At 40.2% G+C, this 18753-nt stretch overlaps 1 pseudogene; it reads right to left on the bottom strand.

Moving 5' to 3' along the window:
* LOC129395670 (raftlin-like) overlaps window positions 1–18753 on the bottom strand; it is a 99930-nt pseudogene that overhangs the window by 20415 nt on the left and 60762 nt on the right.

Genomic DNA, 18753 nt, shown 5'->3' on the forward strand with positions numbered 1-18753 from the left:
TTTGTTTTTTTAATATGCTGTCTGATGGAAAAACAAAGCATTGGGTTTGAAGGGTTGAAATCACCATTTTGAAACACTGCAGTAGTCCTTATTAGCCATTTTTTTAAAGAGGCTGGAAAAGTTCTAAACAAAGAGTTTGAAAGAGGAAGTTCATTTTGGTAAGAGTGTTTTTTTGTTGTTGTTACTTTTTTTCAGAGGAATCACTGATTTCCTGCCCATCAGGCTATTGTGTAACTACAGCTTGTCTATATAATCATATACAAAGACCAGATGGCATTTTATGACCCAAAGAGCTCCCTTTTTGGGCAATAGTTTTGGCCAAGAGGGGCAGAAGTGGAGAAAATCACCCCTGTGCCAAGGCTGTGGCCACATCCTCCACGAGATGCACCATCTGATGGACACCTTGCTCCCTGGTGTTGTTAGGCTTAGGGAAGGTCAAAGGAGCCCACAGATCATGCCTAGCCCACAGCTACAGACTGACTCTTGGCCCTCAAAGTCCTAGTCCACACCATCCAGCAGCCAGGTGATGGTACCTTCTCATTCCCTGTACCAACAGGATAGGGGATGAACACCCACCTGGAATGCTGAGGCATTTGAACTCTCCCTCTCCCTAAAAAATACCCCTATGCAATTAGATTGAGTGTAAGTCATAAGTTTGAAAGGAAAATTGAAAGTAATAAAATCTAATAAACTCAAGCAAGAACCAGACCAAATCAGAAGGCAGGATTTAGGGGACTTTCCAGGCACGAATGCTTAAGTCACTTTACACATAAATAAGGCAGTGCAGACCTCAGAGCTGTCTAAGTCTTTGTCACCAACCCATAAGCAGATGAATTCAGAAAATCTTGAGGCCTCTGCAGTGTTAATCTATCATCATTAGAGAGTCAGTTTCACCAGGATGGAGCTATTCTCTCTAAAGGAGAAGCAGCCCTGACAGCTCTTCTCAGAAGAACCACCCTGACATTAAACAGAAAGTCATTTTTCTTCCACACTGCACATCTTGGAAAACTGAAGCTGCAAATGTGCAGTCCAGTCTTTCTTTAAATCCTAGCCTGTGCTAGACATAAAATAACAATAGTAGTAATTACTGTCTAGTGTAGACCTACTATATCTAGGCATTGAGTTAGGCATTTTACGTAAGTTAAAACAACAAAATCTTTCATCCTTCAATGACTCTGCATGGTATCACTGTCTCCATTTCAGATGAAGACATTGAGGCCCAGAGACATTAACGTCACAAAGCAAGCAGTGAGTAGCCAGAGTACAAAACCAGGTCAGGCCTGGGCCAAAGTTCATTCTTTTAATCACAAGACTTATTGGATACATCTCAAGGCATCAACCACATATATGTCTTTGGGCATGTTTGCGTCCACTCATACACCCAGAGTTGGCGCAATTCATGCTTCAAAAGTTAAAAGAAAACAAAACAAAGCACACAAAAAACTTACAACCATCTATTCCATTCAGAAATTTTATTTTTTCCCTCATTAATCTATGATATCCACCAATTTCAAAAGGGTTTCATATAAAAAGAAAATATATATATGCTCATATATCTATATAGCTTATATATTCTATAAAGCTCCTAAAAGAAGGCACAGCAACACAAATTTTAAAATAAAATAGCAGGGAGATAATTATACCAAAGAACTCTGGAGACTGAGGAAATCCACCACCTGCAAAGCATACTTCTGAGCTTCCTGGCAACATATGCCAAAAGAGCAAGGCAATGGGTTTTACAGCCCTAAATGAAGTAAGGAGACACCTGCACTAGCTTCTGCTACTACTGTCTTAATGCAGATGAAACAGCTGTGACTACTGAAGCATTTTAATAACTGCTTCCACTGAGGACTCAACCATAGGCCAGGCTCAACTAGACTCATGGAAATAGCATGAAGTTTAAAGGCTTTTGAGAAGGCCTGACGTGGAGCCCCAGATGTGTAACTCAACATCTTGGGGAAGCAGAGTAGATTATATAAACTTTCTTTGCCTCAGTTTTCTCATGTACAAAATGAGTGAAAACACACTTATTTTGCAGTTGCACTGAAGCTTAGTTTAGATATTACATATGACAAGTGCACCAAAGGATGGGTCACAAAGACGGCATCTTAACTTCTCTCTTTATCAGTCCTGGGCTTCTGCAACCCTGCAGAGACTGCTGAGTCATCTAGACTGAAGAGACAAGGACTCCAGAAACAGGGCATTATCCTAGCTCTCCCCTTCCTCACTGGGACTGGAAGAATTTGAAAGGCTTGGACACAGACATCTTCTCTTCTCCCACAACATACCAGACAACCATATACATTTGCCATTTTGTACTGCAAATTTATCCTCTAGGCCAGGGGTTCTAAAGTTTTGTCCCCAGACCACAGCATCAGCATCCCCTGGGAACCTGTTAGAAATGCAAATTCTCAGGCCCTAACACAGACCTATTGGGTCAGGAACCCTGAGAGTGGGATCTAGCAATAGGTGTTTTAACAAGCCTCCAAGTGATTCCAATGCAGCCTGATGTTTGAGAATCATCAATGTGTCTAGAATACACATCTCATGAGGGCTGGGGTATTTTGCACTGCTGCATCCTCAGTAATAGAATGATGTCTGACATATAGCAGGTCCTCAATAAATATCCGTTGAATGAATGAATACATTAAATAATGGATGAATAAGTATGTCTTCTCTCCCAGAATGAGCTTCTTGAAGGTAGGGATGGAGACATCATTTTTCTGCTCTAGAATTCAACAGTTAATAAGCCCCATACACTGGCCCAGACCAACACAGTGGTTAGGTATCAGAAATATAAAATAGGATCCCTAACCCTCAAGAAGATTTGATGAATTATTGTGAACAGACTTTAAAAACATTTACACTATCTTGGAACAATAATGCTCATAATGACATGTAAAAAGTCAAGATTCTAAACTTCATTGACTTTATTATGACAACTATGTAATATACATACATAAACTATGCATAAAAAGAGTCATCAAAACAAAAACAGCACTGTATTTAGGGAGTTGGGCTATGATTGATTTTTTTTTCTTTTACTGTGTAATTTTCAAAATTTACCTAAGGGGCATGGATGTTATTTTAGTCCTGCAAAAGTAAATATTGTAAAAATTACTCATAGAGGAAAATATAGTAATGGATGTGAAGGTATATATATGACAGTGACAATGGTGATCATTTCTGCCTGAAGGGGAGGTTGAGAAAATTTCTCAGAGTAGATCAGGGATGTAACAAATGACATGGTGTAACACAAAAGGAAGAGTGAGAAATGTGGCAGAACTGGAGTGTGTATGCCTCACCTTAAAGCATTCAAATCCATTTTTTTTTCAAAATGTCATGCTAGGTAAAACATATTTGGGATCTACTCTGCAGAAGGCTTTGAAGAACGAATAACAGTTCACTAGGTATGTAAAGGAAAAGGAGAGGGCAATCCATGTAAAGGCAAGGATGGATCATGACAGGCAAAAGCTTGACAGTATGCAACAGCCTGATGTGTTGAGGAAATTTCTAGACATATCTCAGGAACATGACGTGAGAAACCAACAGAAGCCCAGAAATAAGGCTTGACTAGACATCACAAGGACTGACACACATGTGGACTTGTATTCGTGCCCACAAAAACTCTGACTTCACCATGTAGGCCAGCATATCCAACTGTCCCACCAGAGTCATAACTTCAAGAACAGAGGAGAGCAGGAGTCTGAGGGAAAACTGTAAGATTTCTTCGAATGCTCATCTTTTACCTTCAATTTCAGTGCAAATTTTGTATCTTACACCATAGTGCTGCCTAGGATCAAAACCTTTCAAACGATGTCAGAGTTAAATGCTGCCCTTATCCCATGTGTTCCAGGGAAACTCACACCCCCAAGAAGAGGAAGCATATTTGTAGCTCTGCTTATTTCCTTCAAATAGATTCCTGGAAGTGGAATTAATGAGTGAAGGGATATTAACTTTTCAAAGACTTGGTAGAGGCTGCCAAATTGTTAAACAGAAAGGGTGAGTAGTCTTTTTAACTAGAAGACCACATTTAGATTATATGAAGATCAATATTTGGCTAGACCTAGGAGACACAACTCTTGTGGTTCTGTCTTACCGTAGTATAGACACTTTCCTCTTTTTCAGAAAGTGATTTGACTGTGTATTGATGGCTAAATTAAATCCTGCTTCTCATTCATGCATTTATAACCTTCACTGAGCCAGTCTGATGTTTATCATGGTGCTGGGCCTGTGATGTATTCATGGGAGTTCCCCAGCCACCAGCTCTCCTCCACTGTATACTTGGTGACCTCCTACACTCACATGGGTTCCACAAATCCGATGTTAATTATTTCCAAGTGTGAACTCCTAGCCCTGGCTTTCCTTGGAAGTTCAGACCTACAAAGTAGATGATCACAGTTGACGGGCCCACTGTCAATCTGGTCTCTCCAACTGGAATCACAGTATCTTCTTTCTTTTCTCTAATCCTGTGTATCTGTTCACCACACCCTGTCACGTTTATCCCCCAGTGTTTGTGGAATTACTTCTTCATTGAAGAGGCATCAGGTTGGATGGGCTGGATATCTGTTTAAACTGAAATACAGCCTCACCCACCTTCTTCTCATTTCTGCTGTCTGTAAGAACCTTTCTGCCCCAAATACTTAAAGGAGTAACTATTTGTGGTTTAGGCACTGAAAATTAAATATGGCTGTTTTGACTGATGCACAACTTCAGTTAGTTGCTCTATAATGAATAAGGATAAGCTCCACTGTAACTGTATTCAGGAATCATAATGTGAAAAATATTTCTTTTTTAAAAAATTTAGTTATATAAAAAGTTCTCAACTCATTGTACAAAAGTCTTTGGTTATATATTTGAGGAATCACTTTTATTTTTAATAAAATTAATTTTTTAATTAAAAATAACAATATGACATTAGATTTCAAGGCTGAATTATCTGTTTCTACATCTAAAATGAATACCATGTTACTAATGATGACTGCAATATATACTGTATGTGCATGTAAATATACATATTTGTACTTTAGAGGATGCGTATCAATCAGGGTGAGAAATCAGTTAGAAGGAAGTAAGACACAGATTGGATTTAGTAAAAATGAAAGCTATATGGAACATAGGAAAAGGAAGAGAGAAGCCCAATGCTCACAGGTCAGTTAGAGTGCCCATAGCCTGTAGTACATAGCATGGGTAAAGAGACAGACACATCCAAGACTGTTTTTTTTGTCTGACTCTAAGGAGGGAGGTATCACAGTTAATTTTTTGTCCACTTGACTGAACTATGGTGACCAGATGTTTGGTAAAACACTAGTCTAGATGTTGCTGTAAAGGTATTTTTTAAATGTGTCATTAACATTTACAATCAGCTGACTTTCAGTAAACTGAATTCCTCTATTATTAGGTCTCATCTAATCAGGTGAAGTCTTCAAGAGCAAAGACTGAGATTTCCCAAAGGAAAAAGAATTCTGCCTCTGGACTGCAACACAGAAGTTCTCCCTGAGTTTTCCCCCTTCAAACTTAAGACTGCAACATCAATCCTTACCTGAATCTCCAGTGTGCTGGACTGCCCTGCAGATGTCAGACTTTTTGGACCCCACAATCACATGAGCCAATTTCTTAAAATAATCAACTTTCTCTCTCTCCACCAGGAGGTAGGGGGAATAATATAGCACAGGACAAGCTGATGGAGGTCTCTAAATGTAAAGCTGACTGGGCCTGAAATAAAACATGGGTACAGGCTCCCAAATGACAGTGAGCCCCAAACAGAAACAAGACAACTAGGACCTCATCAGGTATTGATTCCAGTTCCTACGTGAGAGGCTGAAGTGTGGCAGGAAAGCTTTTAGCCATCACTGTTGCCCAGGTAAAGGAAATTTCCCCCATTGTGTTTTGAGGAGAACTGCTACATACCAGGTAAGGGAGGTTATATCTATAACTGATGGATTTATTTTCTAGAAGTTATATAATAAACTTAATGAAATGCCTGTAATTAATGAACTAATTAATCCTGGGAAACAGGAACTTACTGCTACAAAAATAGAGAGCTGGGTTGTCCAATATGGCAGCCACTAGCCACATGTGGCTATTTAAATTTAAATTAATTTAAATAAAATAAAATTTAAATATTCCACTCCTTAGACACATGAGTCACATTTCAAGTGCCCACCAGCCACTTGAGGCTGATGTAGAATATTTCCATCATCACAGAAAGTTCTCTTGGGTAGCTCGGCAATAGAGCATAATAAATCACATAAAATGCTGAAAAATAGAGTTTTTGCCAGTGATTTCAGAGGCATATAATATAGTATAAAGTCCAAGACTCACATCCACATAGTCATATACCCTAGATCAGACCACTGACCACTCTGGCCCTCCCTCATAACGCATGCACCACTGATAGGTGACAACATACACAGCACATGCAGGGAACACACAGCACAGGCATGCCCTAGATGTCAAGAACAGGCACAAAAATGCCATTCTGGGTTGCAGTTACATGTGAGTCTTTATAGTGAATATTTTATCAGACACACACATCCCTTCCCATCTTGTCACCTACACTCTTGTACAGCTTTCTGAAAAGGGAGGCTCAAAAATAACACAGGTTTGAGCTCACGTCTGAAGTTGCCTTTAGTTTTGACATGATAACACTTAGCTGCAGGAATTGAAAGCTTTGCCAGGCATTGCTGGATGTTTACCTCCATTTATGTGCCACGAGGAAAGATCATGTAAACTTCCTGCTGTTACTGTTTTCTCTTTTAGCAACAGAGAGTTCTTAGAATCCGCGCTGGGACAAAGAATTTGAAGACTTGAAGCTTTGGACCTGGCTGTGTTACTCCGTAGTTATATTATTGGTCAAACTAGTTGATTTATATTAGCTTCAGCTTCTTCATCTATAAAATGGAGATACTCATATTCATTTATTCATTCCATAACTACTTACTGAATACCAATTGTATGCTGGGCACTAGCTTCTGGGCAAACAGCAGTGAGTCACACAGGCACTATCCCTTCCTTCTTGCATTTAATGTGCGTTGGTGTTACTCAAGGGATAACTGAGGTACTCTGAAGAGTTTGTTCTACCCTTCTCAAACTGTTTATACTCAGTTTGAGGAACCACAGCTTGTCCTAAGATCCCTGGCAGGGCTGAGTTGAGGGGAAGAGGTGTTTGTTTATTCTCCTCTGCTATTAGGGGTGATAAGAGGGGAGCTTGAGAAATACTGTAAGAACTCAGCAAATTGTAACCTAAAAAAAATGAAAGAAAGAGGTGGGACCCAGCATTCTAGTAGAAGCAGAGAACAGATTCATCCTTTGGTAGATCTGTTCAGGACAGGGATTTCTGATCAAAGGAGTTTCATTTTCCTGCATTATCTGTGTTAATGGACTCAGTTCTTTCACTGAAACTGTGCCTATAATTTCACCATTCAGGGAACATAAAGTGCATGGGAGTTAGGAATTGGTAGGACTGAGAGGGGTCAGTAAAGCCACATCCCCCACAGATCTTTAGCTGGCTTTTAGTGCTCCCTGAAACCCAACCCACCAGGACACTCCAATCCAGTGTCAAAACTTTAAATCACAGATATACATGGGAAGTGAACAAGGAAGGCTCTGCCTGTGAGGAACAACTCAATGGTCTGTCCAAGAACAGTCAAGTGGTCAGTACGGTGGGGCCAGAGCTGGACTTAAGAAGACCTGGAACCGTGTCTCAGCACTGTCAGCACACTTGCTCCAAGTTTCATTCCTACTTTCATCTTTTGGCATCATTCTTTTTTCTTATCTGGGGCTAATTTTTTCCATGTAGCAGAAAATACGGCTATTGCCACCTTCTGAGTTTTCCTGCTAATAGCTTAATCACTGGAGGTACAATGTCTAAACTTTCTGATTATCCAAAGCAATATATCCCAGGGAACGGCTCTGATTGGCCCAGCTTATGTCAGATGTCCACTTCTGGACCAACTGGCTTTGACTAGGGTACATGATGACTCCTTGGAAATCATCCAATAGGATTGCAGGAACAAAGAATCTCTCAACAGAAGAATTTCAAGGCAGGCACAATAAATATTTAAATATCTATCACGTACATACATCAACTAGTATGAAAATCTGAAATTTGCTCATGATTCACACATACTAAGATGAAGAAGAAGATATAAGGCAAATGTTATATAAGGCAACTGGTATTTATGCCAAACAAAACTACCCAAGTAAGTCCATATCTATTTTCATCAAAATGGTTTCACTGTCTGTGTTCTAGGTTATTTGTCTGCATAGATACAGCATTCCTCTACTTTACAGAGGATATCTGTGCATATCTCCTTCAGGTCTGCTCAACATTGTTCATTAAGAGCACTTTTTGGAATCACCAAGCAACTCCCAACTATTCTATTACACAGAGTAGTTTGTCACAGTAGATGCAGGCCCAGATCAGGAGGGCACAGTACAAAGAGTCAACATGCTGGAGCAGTCAGGAGTCACCTCTGGCAGATTTTCCTTGCCCCAGAACATCCCAATGTCTCCCAGTGTATGCCCATCAGCAGAATTCAACATATGTGTGGTTGTCTGTGCTGAGAACAGGATTCTGGAGCAAAGAAGACCTTGGCTCATGAGAACTACCATCATTCAAATAGGACCACTGAGGAAGAGAACTGGCAGGAGAATCTGCTACCCCCGTCCAAGGTTGCAAGGCACCCAGGCTTCCATTAAATACTGCTGCACATCCACAAGGATATGGATTAATCAAACATCAAAACATTATGTTAGCAAAGCATTTAAAGAGAGTTTTGTCACTGTCCTATGGGAGTCAAAGAATGTGTGCCAGTCTTCCCAGTCTGTTAGTTCTGTGGCTACCAAAATCCATGATTGGTAACCATGAATTTAACCTTATCCACAGGTAAAATCTGTGCATACAGAAATGTTTTGGGAGAAGGACTCCTATGAGAAACAGGGCTAGCAAAAGTGAAAAAATGAAAAAGACTCAGAAGTTACTCAGGGAAGAGCAAATGTTCAGTGTGCTTTCACTGAAAATCTGCAGTTATAATTTACTGAGAGTTTATTGTATGCCCAACACTGTTTTAAAGGATGTTCATGGATTAACTCACTTAAACCTTATGATAACAATAACAATAAGTATTAATTTTTATCCCTATTTTCCAGATTAAAGAACTGAGGCTCAGAGGTGTTGGACAACTTCTCCAAAGTCAGACAACTAGTAAAGGGCAAATAGGATTCAAACCTAGGCAGCTGGCTCCAGAGTCTATGTTACTACCTGTTACACTACTCAGTGCTGTATTCACAATATTCTTACACCATAAGCTGTACTGGGAAATACCAGGGCTAGATGGCAGAGTCTTGCATCTTTAGAGTATGAACTTTTAATTCTGAAGGTGATGAGATGCCATCATGAATTCTGAGCAAAGTGACATAATTAAGCCTGTCCTAAGGAAAATGAATCTGCCCACAGGATGTGGTATGGATTGAGGTGAGGGTTGGTAAGACAGTGAGGAGACAGGAGGCAAGGGGCATGGCTGGGGCCTGGAAGTCAGGGCAGAGCTCACGGGAAAGGTCAGAAGAGCCTACGTTTCCTATGGGAAGGGATGTGAGAAGTCCATGGGAGACCAAAAGTAGAGGCAGCAGTCTGATATACCATGGTACACTGATTTGCCAAACAATTGAACCAAAGGGTGAAATAATAATCATGCTCAGATGACAGGCATGAACAGGGACTGTCTGAGCAAGCTGGGATATATGATCACCTGGTTCAACATGATCAGCAGCAAAGACTCAGAAAGCTGCTTTAAGAGGCACTCAGAGGACTGTTCCTTCTCCTCTTTCCTGTCCAGCACATGACCCACTGCTTCCATCACTCTCCTGCTATTAAATCCTTGGCTTTCTCTGTCTGACACCCCCTACAAATGTTGCATCCATCCAATCCACCTAGGAACACAAGAAAGAAGACTCAAGGTCTCCCATTGAGGCTGAGGCCACATGGCCATCCTGCAGTGGCTTGCTTCATCCCTGACCAGCTGTCTTGTGCTTCGCCAGCTTTCTTGTGTCTTTCTCCCTTCTCCTGGACCCCACCCTCTCCCCACTTTCCTACCATTCTCCAGAGATGACTTAAAGAAAAAATCAAGGTCAGAAGCTGAGAAGCCCATCCCCATGTCCTCTTCTGGCCCTCCACTCTTTGTCCCCAGCATCAGTGGGATCTGGTTAAGTCAAAACCTAGGCCATGGGGCTCATGTTTTCTGCCACCCTGGAAGACCCAACTCTACTTAGGATCAGATCATTTCTCTTTTCTATATCCTTAGTCTCTCTCTCTCTCTCTTTCTCTTTCTCCCTCTCTCTTTCTCTCTCTCTCTTTCCTGGCTCCTTCTACTCAGCATACAACTAAATTCAAGCTATCTTTAAAAAAAAAAAAAGAAAAAGAGGAAAGAATCCAACCAACAACAGAAGAAAGTAAGCCTTGGCCACCCACCTCTGCCCCACTGACTCTACCTCCACTCAATCTCTGGCTTCTGTACTGCCTCCCACAGGCAGCTCCCCACAGCCCTCCTGTGACCTCCATGAAGCCAAATCCCACAGGATCTTCAGCCCTCACTACCCCATCCTCTGTGGCACCCCATGCATTCTCTCCCCCTGGAGATGCTCTTCCCTGGCCTCACCACTACCCTCCTGCTCCTGGTTTTCTTCCTGCTGGTTTTCTCCCTGCCTGCTGGCCTACATACAGCCCTCACAGCAGCCAGGTTGGTCTCTGAAAGATGTGAGCCATTAAGCCTGCTTGTTTTAACTCTCCAATAGTGTCCCATTTAGAATAACATTCCCAAACTGAAGTTGGCCCACAGAGTCCAACAATACTTGCCCCTGAACTGGGCCTTGCCCACCTCTCAGGCCACATCCCAAACTCCTGACACCTTCACAAGCCTTTGTCTTATTTTTTTTTTAACCAAAGTTTGTTCCCATCAGGGGGCCTCAGCACTTTGCAGATCCCTGTTTGGGGTGCTGTTCCCCCTTCCATCTCCCTACAACTGGTTTTCCTAGCTAGATGAGAGCTCTATGAGAACAGAAATTTTGTCAATTTTGCCTCCTACTTGGTCCTCAGCATCTAGAACTGTTCCTGGTAAACAGTAAGTACTTAGTGGGCATTTATTAAAGGAATGAATAGGTATGAGATTAAATTGGCAGTATCTGAGGTTACCGCCAAGTGGAAACATCTATGAGTCTACAATTTCAAGAAACAGCCGTCTGGGGGGAATAGTGTTTTGAAATTATATTCATCTGAGATGCAGAAAACTTGCACTTCATTTGCTACTCCTATCATCTTAACAGTGAAGAAAACTGAGGCCTAGAGACATTAACAGGGTTGCAGCTTCAGAGACATGTCTCAAGAAAGCATTGCTGTTAAAATGTGCGGTTCTTGGGTTTTTAGTCCACTTCTTAAGAAACCAAGTCAGTCTTCCCCTCAGGAAAAAGAAAAGAGGCAGCACTAAGCAATTTGTTAACATCAGTGTTTCTTATCAGGTAAAAAATGCCTCATAATCAGGCATACCCACAGGCCTTCTTTCACAAAGGCACAAAGATGAGGCAATATAGGTCCCAAAAAACAAAACAAAGCAAAACAAAACAGCATTTTGGAGTTGCTGAGATTGACAACCCTTGTTTTATATTTTGGTAATACCAGTGACCTTGGAATTACAAGCCTGTCATTAAGAACTCAAAGGTTCATTAAGACTCCCAGGAACATTCTGGAAAACCAGCATTAGAGTCTCCATTGAAATCAAAGCTCAGCACCACAGTTAAATGAGTGAATAAATGAGTTTAAAGAATTTAACCAGGAGCAGACATTTCTCTTCACACCACACTGCTTTAACATCTAGTATTCATGACTTTTTTACCCCCACCATTCCCTGATATACACAGGCTTCCAAAGCATTAATGAAATGCACTATAACAAAATGTTGACATGGTGCCATTGGGTATTGTCATCCTAGTTTTAACCCTTTGTTAAAAAAAAATTTTCAATTCCCATGACTCCAGAGTAACAAAAATATAACAGGGTCCTAATGACATTTGAAACTCCCATGGTAAATGAGTACTTAGGAATGGTTTTCATTACCATGTGCTAAAAAAAATAAAATAACGTTTTATTGTTCTTTTGGAGCAATAAAACATTCTCTACCCTGGAGAACCGTGGGATGTTTTTTTCTGGAAAATGGAAATGATTTGAGAGAGTTTCAGAGCACATGAAGATATGTGATCCCATTGAGTAACAAATAGGAGGTGGGGTTTTTTTGGAGCAGGAGGGAAGGAGCAGCTTTACATTAACAACTACTGAGAATTATAAATTTAAAGATTATCTTCAATGGCTAATAACTCTTATATTCAATACTGAACTTGTTTCCACTTCTTGCCTTCATTTTTATTTTTTACATATTCTCCAAGTTTTCTCCTAGCAGAAGAATGAACCAGAAATGAACATAAGCATCTCGGAATTCATGTATGTGGCAGACTTTATTTTCCAAAGACGGCCACAACAATATCTCTTGTTCCACATGGTCTGCTAGAACTTTGACATTCCTCCATCAAGAGTTGGAACCCATGTCCCCTCTACTTGAACCACTATAGGTCTTTATGATGGCCTCAACCAATGAGTAGCTGAAAAAGACCATTATGTGACTTCCACAGGATAGTCATCAACATTCCATGAACTTTTCCCTTCTTCTCTTGTGATGTTTGCTCTTAGAACTCAGTTGCCATGTTTTGAGGAATAGCAGTCTGTGGAGAGGCCTACAGTAAACACCAACTTGCCAGCCATGTGAGTGTTTCATCTTGAAAGTAGATCCCCTAGCTACCACCAAACCACCAGTTGATACCATGAGAAATGGAGATTAGGTGCCTCTGCCAAGTCCTGCCCAAGTTGCAGATTTGTGAGCAAAATAAATAACTGTTATTGTTTTAAGCCAAAATGTTTTGGGGTGATTTTTTACACAGTAATAGACATCTTCTAAAATAAAGTAATCATCACTAATTCGTAACCATAGGAAATACCAGACTGCAATAATTTTGTAAAATGTAAAATCTATAATCCTTTATAAAAGATGCAGTTAGCAGCACTCTCAAATACACAGAAATGTAAACAAGGTTAACACAAAAACTCTCAAGAAGTGAGCCTTCAGAGATCTGCTTTAATTAAGTCGTAAAACAATTTGTAATTAGCCTCTCAGTTTGTGATGGTTCATGCAAACTGCTGGAACAAGCAGGTACCCTTGAGGTAAATAAACAGTGCCCCTGCAGAATGGCTTACATTATTAATTGGCTTAGCAAACCTGTAGGCAAACTTAGGCTTAATTATTGTTTATCACGAGTTACAAATGTGCAGAGCATAAATTAATAATGATGCTTTACTATTCAAAAGTGACACAGAAAGATGTCCACATTCCCAGGCACTATCAGAGTCAGAAAGGGTCACAGAGACTCCTGTGCTTTTCACACACACACACACACACACACACACACACACGAAACAATTTTGGAAACGAAATTTCTACACCAACTGAATGATGAATAGTTCCATCAAAAATCTAACTTTATTTCCACTAGGAATATATTTAAACATTTTCTTTTAAAGTTTTTCCATCTCTTCAGGTGTTTTCCATCTGACTTCTACTCCGTGTATCCTCCATGTGACAACCTTTTCCTTTCTGAAGACTCTTTCTTTCTAAAAGCTCCTTTGACTGCTTTGCACAATAACATCCCTACTGTCCCACCAATATCACCACTATCACACTTAACAAGACCATCACTAGTACCCCAATGAATAACGCCTCTATCTCCCTCATCCCTAATATCCACACTACCCAACTCCCCCCAGCTACATTTTCAAAATTAGGAATGCTACCATCAGGCTAACAGAATGAAGATCCAGATTGGAAAGTAATGATTTAGATGGGAAACCTCAGTTTATACTATTTTCTCATATTTCTTATGCTAAAATTATAATAATTAATTATTAAAATGCTTAAATCTTTTGTCCAACTTGCATATCCTGGGTTATTTGTACAGAATACAGTACCACCCCTGTAACGGTAATGTGCCTTTTTTCTCATTCTTTTAAACAATAAGAAGTCAAAAGTCATCCAACAAATGAATCATTTAAAGTTTAGATTTTTATCACCACTTTTTTCCATGGAGTGAAAGAAGGCAATGTTTATTTTTAATCTTAAAAGGAAAACAAATGTTGTAAAAATAGTTGCCATTATTCTGAGGTCCCATTACAGTTGTTAGTTAAATGGAAGGACAAAAATAGTTACCAATCAATCAACAAACATTGCCATATTGGATGAAGAACAGAGGGAATACTAAGAGACATGCCCAGTTAAATTCACGAAATGATGGTATATGGCACCAAAACTCAGCACACCATTATCGTAAACCTGAATTAATCAAATCGTCTCTTTGACAATGAAAGGGAAGTCATTTAAAAGCTGAACTGACCATAAACTCACAGAATATCAGAGCTATAAGCAATCTTAGAGATTATCATTCTAGTGCAAAGGTTTTGTTTTATGGAAAAGAAAGTTAAGAATTTCAGAAAGAGAAACATCCCACCTAAATGGCTAAGTTATTAGGTAGTGGGTTTCTTTCACTGGAATCAGGATAATACTCTGGAATTGGGTTTAAAATTCCATATTTCTTCTTGAGGAGGCAAGTCAGTTTCAGTAATTGAGTATCTAATGCCCAAGTGCTTTCTCCCATTCCTGCAGTGCCCTCTAGCCAACTTCAGCCCACTGACTCTGATCCTAGTGTAATCTGGTTCTTTGAGTGGGAATTCTCCCAAAGGCAGAAAAGGGAAAACCTTATGTGGGTTGTAATTCTGCACACTGATTCTCAACACCCTCAAAAAATATTCTACATCATCACAAGCAATAAAAATGAAACCTTCCAGTGTCAGGGAAAGATACAGCAGGCAGCTTAACTGCCTGACAAGATACATTCCATTTCTCAGATGAGACACCCACCCTCACATGCCACGAGGTTAGTTCAGATTCCCACACTCATTATCTGTGCTGGATCCCAGACAGGAAGCGTCAATGATGGGGGATGAAACACACAGATGGGAAAGTTCAACCTGTGCTATAAACCAGTCAGCTGCCACATCTGTTTACTGATGGTGCCTAATTAACTTAAAACATGTTCCAGCTCATAAACCTTTACATATATTTAAGTATATATTACATACATACATAAAAGTTATATGTGCATATAAATATATGTACATGAATACATATATATGCATATGTATGTATCATACATAAAAATCTGGAAATTTTCCTTGTGATGACAGCAAATTCCATATTTGTAAATGTGTCTGCAGGGAGTATGAAGCATTAACAGTTGATATCCCACCCTCACAAGTCACTTCCATGGAAAGTTTTTCAACAAGTCTCAAACACCCGAAACACTGAAAAAAATCTACTTGGAGTTGCAAAAAAAGAAAATGTTAAGAGTCTCCTAATCCTCTGTACTTCAACTTCATTGCATCACCATTCAAAGCATCTGTTCCCATATAATTCTGAGTCCCTGCAAGCCTTGGACACTCACAGGTTCTTGCTCTTTCATTCTATAAACATGCACTGAGCACATGTTAAATAACCCACTGTGAGCTCAGCATCAAAAAAAAAAAAAAAAAAAAAAAAAAGGGTTGCAGTGCTGGGTGTGGTGGCTCATGCCTATAATCCCATCACTTTGAGAGGCCAAAGTGGGTGGATCATTAGGTCAGGAGATCCAGACCATCCTGGCCAACATGGTGAAACCCAGTCTCTACTAAAAATACAATAAATTAGCTGGACATGGGGGCAGGCACCTGTAGTGGCAGCTACTTGGGAGGCTGAGGCAGGAGAATGGTGTGAACCCAGGAGGTGGAGCTTGCAGTGAGCGGAGATCCTGCCACTGCACTCCAGCCTGGGCAACAGAGCAAGACTCTGTCTCAACAACAACAACAAAACAAAAGACAAGACAAGACAAGAAACAATATACACAATAACTAAGTAAAACCAATAACGTGTCTTAAGAGATGAAAGAACTTTAGGTAAAAGAAAAATAGAGGATACTAAAGGGAATCCAAAATACCAAGGTAAGAAGTGGCAGGACGCAAGTTGCTCTTTTAAAGACATGTGGGAAGGTAGGTCCACTGAAGTAACCTGGAATGAAGATTTGAAGGGGATGAAGGAGTCAGCCAAGCAGATATCTAGGGATAGATGCACCCATAGACATTATGTTCACTGCCAAGAGTGAGACCAATATTCAGTAACTACACCATGAAACTCCAATGCACATAAGCTGGAAAGTGAAAAAGACCATTTATAAACAGTCATACACTATACAGCCTACATATAACCTGGTGATCTCCTGGGTTTTAGCCCCTAAAATGTTATTTCTAAAAAATGAGGGAATTGCTCTAGACATGTATATACTTTCAAGATCTCTCACAACTTAAGGACTCTCTTGGTTACTTTATTTTAAATAACAAGATGCTTATTGGAGAAAACATATTAATCAGAGCTAGTTTGGCACATTTATTGAAGTAAGCTGATGGACTTCATTTTTTTAAGGAGTAAAATAAATCTAAGAACAATTTAAAATAATTCCTACAACATGGGAAACAATTTGAAGTGCTATAGTAGGCAATCTTCCTAATCATGGTTTTAAAAAAGCAATGCAGGGCCGGGCGTGGTGGCTCATACCTCTAATCCCAGCACTTTGGGAGGCTGGGATAGGAGGATCTTTGAGGCCAGGAAAGGCATTTGAGTCCAGTCTTGGTAACACAGCATGACTTCATCTCTATAAAAAAAATCTTTAGAAAATTACCTGGGTGTGGTGCTGCACGCTCGTAGTCCTAACTATTTGGGAGGTTGAGCAGGGAGAATGGCTTGAGGTCAGGGTTTGAGGCTATTGTGAGGTGTGACTGCACCACTGCCTCCAGCTTGGGTAACACAGTGAGACCCTGTCCCTTAAAAAAAAAAGCAAGCAGGAATTCTACACACAAATGAACACAAAGGAACCACTGTGACATGAATGAATCTCACAGACACAGTGCTGAGCAAAAGATGTCATTTATACAAACAGGCGAAACCACCCTTTGGTGTTAGAAGTTAGATAGAGGTTTCCTTTGGAAGGGGAGTGGGGAATTGCAGGCGTGGCTACAGGAAGGGTTCAGGCTGTTGCTCTTGCTCTATTAATATTTGTTGACTTGAGTGTTAGCTACCCAGGTGTGTTCATTTTGTGCTAACTCACTGAGCGGTACACTTATGATTTATGCAGTCTCCTGTATTGATGTTATCTTCAATAAAAAGAGCTGTTTTCTTTCTTTTTTTTTTTTTTCAGAGCAATGTGAAGTATTTCCATTACGGAGATTTCTTATTGACATGAGCTGGACAAGAAAAAAAAATAACTATCCTAATGTTATGTGAATGAGCACTTTTGACTCAGGACAGAGTTTCCACAGACGCATGATTTATGAACATTTGAAGTGCTGAATCCCAAACAATTTGGATGATACTAAATAGAATGAGCTTGAAACTGTGTTAGATGGCCCCAAAAATCATGCTGGTGATGATAAAACCAACCAAGTGCAACAAAGCATGAAAAAAACAGTACAGAAATAAAATTATTCCATGAGATATAAACAAGGGAACAGCACCATTTCCAAGTTTATACAATTTATATAATTTAAAATATGCATGTGCAACTAAATTAATAATATTATAAGCAGAAATTAATTATTTCAAATATATTCCTAAAATGCTATATGCCAAAGCTGGCCTCAAACTTTTTAAGATTTTTTCATGGGAAAAATAGGAGATTGTCTTTTAGATCTTGGCAAACATGTCATGTTGTTCTGTGCTCTGCATCCCCTTATGACAGAGAAGACTCAATCAAAAATGCTTTGCATCAACTTAGAAAATATGAAAAACTGAAAATTGTTTAAGTGAATAAATTCTGCAAAAATATGCTGTCCAAGATAGTAGCCATTAGCCATATGTGGCTATCAAGCACTTAAAATATTGGAGTGCCTCGAAGCTGTTCCCTCGGTGAAGGATTGGCTCCAGGCCTCGCTGCCCAGGTTCTGCTGTTGGAAATTGCCTCATCCTGCCTGTGGGAGAAAGCCACACTCCCTGCTGTTGCCCAGGCAAGACATTTCTAAAATGATTTTTCCCCAGAATTCAGATCATAGGGTAAATTCCACCCCTAGGATGTCCCTATACAGGTTGATTATTTGCAGCATTCCAGAGATGGCTCTATTTCTACAGAAAGCTGCATGAGTTATAAAAACACTTGTGTTCTCATGCTTATGCACAGGTGAACGAAAGCTAATCCCCGCCGCCACCAGTTTCTTAAATGATAATCTGAATTCTACCAGATTAGAAAGAGCCTCCCTCATCCTAGTAAAATTACCAGCAATTCTGTCCTCAGAGATCATCTGGCTCCTGGTCTATGGGCCTTAGATCCTTTATACATGAGCAGCTGCTCCTAGAGGCCCCAGAGCCTGAACACTCAATACATCTTGAAGGGAGGGTGGCAGGAAAGAAACAAATCTCCATTAAAGGGACAACCCAATCACTTCGCTGTTCTACAAAACTCTTCTCAACGGCTTCCCGCTGCTTTTACAGCCCAGTCCCAGCTGTCTCTGGCCTCTTCTCCTGACCTTCACTCTCCCTCTGACGTTCTTTTGATTCCTGTCACTGCTTCCTGCCTCAGGCC

This window comes from Pan paniscus, chromosome Y (assembly GCF_029289425.2).
Source record: "Pan paniscus chromosome Y, NHGRI_mPanPan1-v2.0_pri, whole genome shotgun sequence".
Taxonomy (NCBI): Eukaryota; Metazoa; Chordata; class Mammalia; order Primates; family Hominidae; genus Pan; species Pan paniscus.